This window comes from Rhea pennata, chromosome 4 (genome assembly GCF_028389875.1).
Source record: "Rhea pennata isolate bPtePen1 chromosome 4, bPtePen1.pri, whole genome shotgun sequence".
In the NCBI taxonomy this organism is placed as follows: Eukaryota; Metazoa; Chordata; class Aves; order Rheiformes; family Rheidae; genus Rhea; species Rhea pennata.
This window is the reverse complement of record NC_084666.1, coordinates 50,765,445-50,772,798: the sequence shown is the minus strand read 5'-3', so window position 1 is coordinate 50,772,798 and position 7,354 is coordinate 50,765,445. Positions and strand designations below refer to the sequence as shown.

Below are 7,354 nucleotides of genomic sequence, written 5' to 3'. Positions count from 1 at the left end.
TGATAAACATCTAAATACATATATAAAGGATTATTTACTGTAAACGATGTACTTTGATCTTTGAGTCAAATTCAACCCTGGTGTAACCGCATTAATAGACCCTAAGGATTTATTTGGCTTTTATTTTTTAAATGTTCTCATCCTGTTTCTGGAAAAAAGTATGTGATAATAGATTTGCAATGTGCTTGATTTACATTCCTAAGTTTATTATGGCCTAACCTAGCCCACATTCACGTTCCAGTGTCTCCTCCTGAATAAACTGAAGCACCTTCCAAATGTGGTTGATATACTGAATATACTTCTGCACTGAAGAAGTAGTATCAAAATTTGTTAATCACAAGCATAAGTTTTTACTTAATTTAGGTTTTTGCTTTCCAGTAAACTCATTTTTTCATAGTGACAAAGCCAGTTTTACAAGGTTTAAACTGGAAGCTCTTTGAGGTTACTCTCCTGCCCATATGTGAGGATCCACTTCCCACTCTGTTAGCATCAGTAGGACACTGGGTTTGAGAGAACTGCAGACCACCATCAAGCAAATTTCACATGAGTTGAAAGAAAGGGAGGTGCGAGAAATTCAAGCAAACTTGCAATTTTCTGAATTAATCCTTCATTCTGCCTTATCTGTTTTTTTTTTCCTTTTAGATGAAAAACTCCATGGAATAAAGAAATGTCTACATTTTTGGATATGTGTACTATCAAGTACACTGTTATCAAAAGAATTCAGTAGTGATGAAACAATGCCAGCTATGAAGGATTTACCTAGTGACAGAAAGAAAAATACCTAAAAATATATCAGCACCTTTTCTAATGTGGCTTTAGGTAAAACTAAGTTCCCTTTACAGATAGTGCTTTAGAAAATGTTAGCTATTCATAGGCCTAATATTTAAAAATTTTCCCTTTCATTGTTCATGCTGGATGCTCAAAAATAATTTTAAAATGTGTTAATTAATCAAATATTTTCAAGTATGTCTAAAAAGCATAACCTGTTTTCCTGGACTATAAAGAGTCTTATTGCAACACTGGCTTTTAAGTAGCTTTCCACTGCGTTCCATTTAATTCTTTGGAAAAGATCCCTAAGTGAGAAATTCAAAAATGCTGGCCTCATCAATTTTTAAAGCCAGTATGTTTCTCTTTACTTCATGGTTGCCAAGAGCTTTTAGACACTAAGAACATAACATACACACTTACATATGCTCAGTTTACTTCCACAAATATATACAGTTTAAGATAGCCAGTAGTTACCAGAACCTAGCATAACTATTACACAAAATATCAATAAGGTGGCCTCTCAGACCCTAAAAGACCACCCATATAAGTAGTTTAATTATACAGGCTAGCTAACATATTGTTAGGCAAATTTTATTAGGTTAACCACCTTCTGAAGGAAAAGAAGATTAAAAAAATCTTTCTAAAAATACAAAAGTCAATTTAATACACAATGTAAATTTGACTGACCAAAATTCCTATGCACTTCTCTTTATGGAATGATACTTGCCCCCATGCCAACCTGAGATGAGTCTGCTGATAACAATATTGTGACAATGTATGTTTATTTACAGTACCTGGAAATTCACTGCATTCTTTATGTTCACTTTCAAATCTATTTTTCATAATGGATTATTTTTCCTTTTGTATTACTCAGACTTTTTTTTGCTCTTTCTGTAGTATATTGCTATGTGAGCTGCAAAAATATTTCCAATAATAACCTTTACTAAATGTACTGCTTTCACTTCTCTACTGGTTGTCTTCTCGCACCTGGCTATGATAAGCTCTCCATAGTTATTTCAATTGCTATGTTTGATATAATCAAAGTATATGTCTGTATCTGCTCACTTCTGGAAAAAGTCTGTCTTTTTCTAGTAGGGTTGCTAACAGCAACATTCTTCTACTTCTCTATCCAGAAGTCATAGAAGGATACTTGCCAGCACCACATTTCAGATTATTCAATTTTCTTCTTTGTCAGTAACATTAACTTCTCATAATCCACACTCCCAAGGTCCTGTGGGAAAAGCAAACATTTTGGTCAGATGCTTTTGAGGTTTTTTTTTTAATTCTATTTTTTTGTAATACAAACTAGTTGAACATGCTGTTCTGAGTTTTTTCCCAGTTTCTTTGGAGTGTCATCTTTGGCTGATTATACATGACTCCAGACTAGCTGAATCTGCTATTAGTAGTGATTTGTTACTTGCCTTCTATTTTATTTAGAGTAATTCATTTGAAGTTTGTTTTTGCCACATTTAGTGATGGTTCCTTGATATCTGTTTTTATTGACTTCAGTATTTGTTGTATTATATCAGTGATTGACCAAAAGGATACTATGCAGTTGGTATAACTTAGGTTAAGAAAGAAGTGTCATAAAATGCTGGGCTCCTCAACTTTGTCAAATTCTCCCATGGCTTTTTCCAAGTTAAATTCTGAATGTCTGTTGGAAAGGCCTGGAGGAAGCATAAATCTTAATTTCAAAACTTACCCCCTTGCTATCACCAGCTGTTGCACAAACTACAGTCAGCTGGTGATAGTGAAGGCCTGCAATGAGTTCAGTGAGATACACACTTTGAAATTGTGTCTGCCAGTGTTCTCCACAGACAATATTGAATACAGATTACTTCAGAGCTGTCAGCGAAACTTCCCATCAAAAGAACTTCCCACACTTTTTGATGACACAGTGAACATTTGTGATTTCATAGCCTGCACTTGATCATCTGTAGTGATGATAGTCTGGGTTCTGCTGTTCACCTCACTACATCCTGCATGCAGTTCACTCTCCTGAATAGAAATTATTTACATGCAGTATTAGGGAAACCACAGGATTACTGCAACTCTTCTCTTCTGTTGTATCTTCTCATGGAGAGCATTTCCTTTCATCCAGCTGGTTAGTCAGTTCCCAGACAGCTACACAGCTAGCTAAAGAGGACCAGAAGAGATCAACATTTTGTCAGCCAATAGCTTTTAACAACAATCTTTCGGGTGTGTTCTCTATGCCTGGTGCTTTCTCAGGCTTCCTTTCAGGACAGAATATAGCACTTCCTCCTGTCAAGTTGCTGGCTCACAAGTTTGGATCCAGCTGTGCTCTTGATGAGGACTGAGCAGCCACAAGCAGGTCATGTGACCAGAAGTGTGCATTCTGCATCGGGCAGTGCTACAGCCCCGTAACATCCCTCCTCCTTCAAGAAATGTGTCAGACCTTTAGATCCAAACTTTCTTTTCTGACCTCCTATATTATGAATAGTTCTGTTGAGACAGTCAAAACAATATCTCTGCAGTATCTCTGTATCTCCAATAGAAATCTCCAAAATATTCTTGCAGTATTTTGAAAATGTTCAGTTACGAGCAGATTGTTCGGTAAGAAATCAGACCTCTGTAGCTTTTGCATAATTCCTTGCTTTCGGTCTCTGAAGACGTATGCCCTTTCCTCTTAATGTGTTTCCTGTTCTCTTGTCTTTGGACCTGTGTTCTCTGTTCTTTGAAACTCCTCTACGTTCTTCAGTTTCCAAACCATTCTCTTTTTGTTTCTTTGCCGTTTTCTGCCAGCACCAGCACATTCACATTTAACCACGGCATGGTCCAGTGCTGAGTTAATGGAATGTGTGTGTTGGCAGTTTTGAATACAATAACTTTTACTTTGTTCAAAAGTTTATCATGATTGCTCTCTATGCTTCACCTCTGACAATGCCTCATGTCTGTTTTGCATGCAGTCATATAGAATCTTGTTGATTCTAAAATACCAAAGCTAACATCCTCAACATCTTATCTTCTCAACTTTTAAGTTGACCCAGAGCCTACACTGTTCATTGAATATTTGATCTCTGAAGATTCTATATCATTATATAAATAATTCAAGTCTTTGCTGTGCTTTCTTGCAAATTCCATATGCTGTGTAGTCTGGCAAACTCAGATACTGAATGAAAAGGTAGTACAGCTGCATGAATTCAACTACATACACAGTTGCAGGATTCAACTACCTACACTTTTCTCTAATTTTGCAAATATTATTTTCCATTATTTTGTTATCAGAATGTATTTCTAACCTTTCCACTCAAGACTTTTTAATATTTTCCCACATTTTAACTAATGTGTCTTGGAGGAATTTATGATACTTACTGATTATTCATTTTGTAATCAGGCACTCTTGGACCACACACCTAACTTATTGATTAGCACTGCTCAACAGTGAATTCTAAAGGTTTTAACACCCACCTGATTCTTACCAGAAGTACACTACAATTTCAAGTTGGGTATGACAAATATAAGTTCTTTTTTTCTTTTTTTGTTTTGATCTTGGGGTTGGTCCTTTGCATAACTACTTATTTAAATGAAGAAACTCCTACTACTTCATACAGCTCTTCTTTTCTACATCTGTACATACTAAATTTTTAAAATAATGAAAGTGAGAGTATGCAATATGAAGTGTCGGTGTGAGGGAAGCTTACTCCTGTGATCACTCTCACTTTCATTATTTGTTTGTGCAAGTTTGGAACACTTCAAATGTTGGTGCAGATGTCACTATACTTCCTTTCCCCATGTGTTTGCTTCAGCACTGTCTTAACACAGCCAGCAGCCTTACTCTGCCCCTTCCATTGCATAATTTTTCATGCTTTTTCTCTTGTGGGGGAAAGGTCTTATTGTCCAATGAATTGTTTTGGTTTTGAGAGCTTGTTACCTTTGTTCTGTCCTAGTGGAAAAAAAGCAGTGTGAGGATGCCGTTGTGTAGATCATCTTTCTTTCTGCAACATTTACTTCATCAGGGGAGAGAAGGAATGATTCTTTTAGGCATTCTTCTGCTGGATGCTATGTGAGATATGCCCATGCTCTCTTAATGTGGTAATAGGTTCATCTGACCATTCTCTTGGGAACTTTTAACAGAACAAAAACATATTTGTTCATTTTTGGGGGGAAAATGATTTTAAAATAGTCACAAACACTCCCACACACCAATGCAGAATGCAGAATGCCAGCCTCTAACAGCTTTAGTACATATGCATTATATTAAGGTTTTCTATTTAAGCATATACCTCACCTGGAATGCTCTATACATTGAATCATGTTCATCTGAAATGTTGACTGTTACCCAATGTCATCAGAAATTTGGCTTTTTGGTTAACTTCATGGTGTTTCAGTAGAAGGTGCTGAGCGACTACGGTGAGTTCCAGAGAGTCCATGATTCCCAGCACCTTCAGTGAGACTAGAAGGTTCTACAAGCATTGCAGGATTTATGCCTACCTTCTTCAAACCCTTCTCCCATTGAGAGTTCAATGTTATGCACAGCAGCAATGGGGCATATGAAACCACAATACACCTTTTGGCTAGCTCCATTCAGTCATATTTACACAAGGTTTGCTAAACAGAGTCTAACGTTGTTTTGCTGGCCTTGTGGAAGAAACTTGAAGGGCTTTTGAAACTAAAAACGCATGGGAGTCTCACAGGCCATTACGTAAGGAGATTAGTAATGAAATAAATAAGGACATACTGTGTACTAGCAATGTCATACTTTATCATGCAAAGAGATTCACTGAAATTCCTGAGTTGCCAATAAATCCCCAAATAAGGACATTTAAAACATTTTTCATGAAAAGGACAGATTAAAATGTTTTAGAGAAGAAGCATCAAAATAAGTTGTGAGTCCAAAGTTCTTGCTTTAAAAGCCCATTAAGGAGGACGGGGAATGTGATATTTTTCTCCACTAGAATTCATACTTGCACTATTTGGATTGATCCAATTACAGAAAATTTCCTTCCTTTAGAGGAAACATGCTTTGCAATAAAATGTTTCTGTAAGCAGCATTCAGAGCATATTTTCAGGTCTAAAAACTACAGATCTACAAGGCAACCCTATGACTGAAATTTAGAAGCATGATCTGTTAAGAGTCTACATTCACATCAAAAAGATTTATTGCAGGAAAACATTAGATTCTAGCTCCTATGAAAGGGAAACCAGAATCAAGTAAAACGTCCATCAAGGGAATGAAAAAATCCATTAAATTTTAGCCTAGAGGAATCAGGTTTGTTTATACATCCCGGATTGTGACTCTGGAGAAAGTCAGTATGTTCAGTAATTTTGAATCTTTTTCTTACAGTCTGTAACAGACTTTCTTGATATAATTATTGTATTTTTAGACAACAGCAACCCAGAGTGTAAGGCTGTATGATGGCATATCTGAAATAAAAACATCGTAGAAATTCTTACAGCTTTTAGAGGGAATTTAAGACTATTTAATAGAGAATTGAATCCTTGAAATGGCATGTATATTCATCAGAGAAGTGTTTTGTGGGAAACTTCTAACCTGTGATGTTGTATCTGCTGATCTGATACACACAAATGATGACAGGATCAGAATCAAAAAACTTTCCTTTACTGAGAGCCACACAGGACTTTCAAATACTTTTGGCAGGTCACATTTTAACATACAATAACCTAGCAAAAATATATAGTGCTCACCTTTGGCATACCAATGTTGCACCTGAACCTGACAGATAAAAAATACCTTCTAAAATAGCAAGTTAGCACTACTGAGTAGGGTGATGTTCATGAAGGGAATGAGGTGGTACATTCTTGTGTACTAGAAACTGATCTCCGTTTCTCTTAGCTCAGAAGCTGAGCTAAAACCTTTGCTATGGTGGGATGACAGCCCCGGAAACACCCTATCACTGGAGTGATAACTTATACATTGGAAGGGCCCTCATGCTTCCTTAGATGATCTTGAAGTTGGCCATGCTTTGGACGGTGGGCTGAACTAGCTGACCTCCAGAGCTCCCTTTAAACCTACCTTATTCTGTGATTCCACTTTATTCTGATGGAGAAGAGAGAATGAGAATGCATGGCTAAGGCCTCTATCCTCATCTGAGAGGTACGTGAAATGTTTGCCTATGCAAGCACAGTCAGAGGAGAAGGGTAAGGAGCCTGAATTTCCACTATTACGCCAGCTTAGGCTCCTAAGACCTCTGAATACCCTGTTTGAGAGATGAGTATCTATGAGAATTTCTATGGCTTTGGAGTATCTGTCCATTACAGCCTCTTGAAGGAGCTTACAAGGAAGCTCTACCTCACAATTTACCCTAATCCCAATTTCAAGTGCTGGAAATTTTTCACCTCGAGGCAAGGGACCAAGAAACCTCTTTTGACCCAGTTTAAGGTGCACCAAGAAACATCTCTCTGTCTCTACAAGCTCTGTGTATACCCACATATTTCAGAGGAGAGTTAAAGATGTGAAATTTTCTTGCCATTCTCTCATGGGTTAGCCTAGGAAGCCATCTTTACCCTGATGCAAGGAAAAGGTAGAAGAGTACTGAATTTGCCCATCTCCATTCTGTGAAGAAGAGGCTAGAGTTTCTCTGCCCTCAACATCAGCGGGATCAGA

The 7,354-nt window shown here is 37.1% G+C and overlaps 1 long non-coding RNA gene across 4 annotated transcripts in view; it reads right to left on the bottom strand.

Moving 5' to 3' along the window:
- Positions 1-1,187: 1,187 nt before the first annotated feature.
- Positions 1,188-7,354, bottom strand: part of LOC134139481 (uncharacterized) — a 30,219-nt gene continuing 24,052 nt past the window's right edge. For 2 of the 4 annotated variants that reach the window (XR_009958173.1, XR_009958174.1), the window contains one exon: positions 1,188-1,999. This is a non-coding gene — a long non-coding RNA (uncharacterized LOC134139481). Of the gene's footprint in view, positions 2,000-2,785; positions 2,905-4,660; positions 4,854-7,354 lie in introns of all 4 variants that reach the window. The other 2 variants (XR_009958176.1, XR_009958175.1) reach the window with 2 other exon arrangements.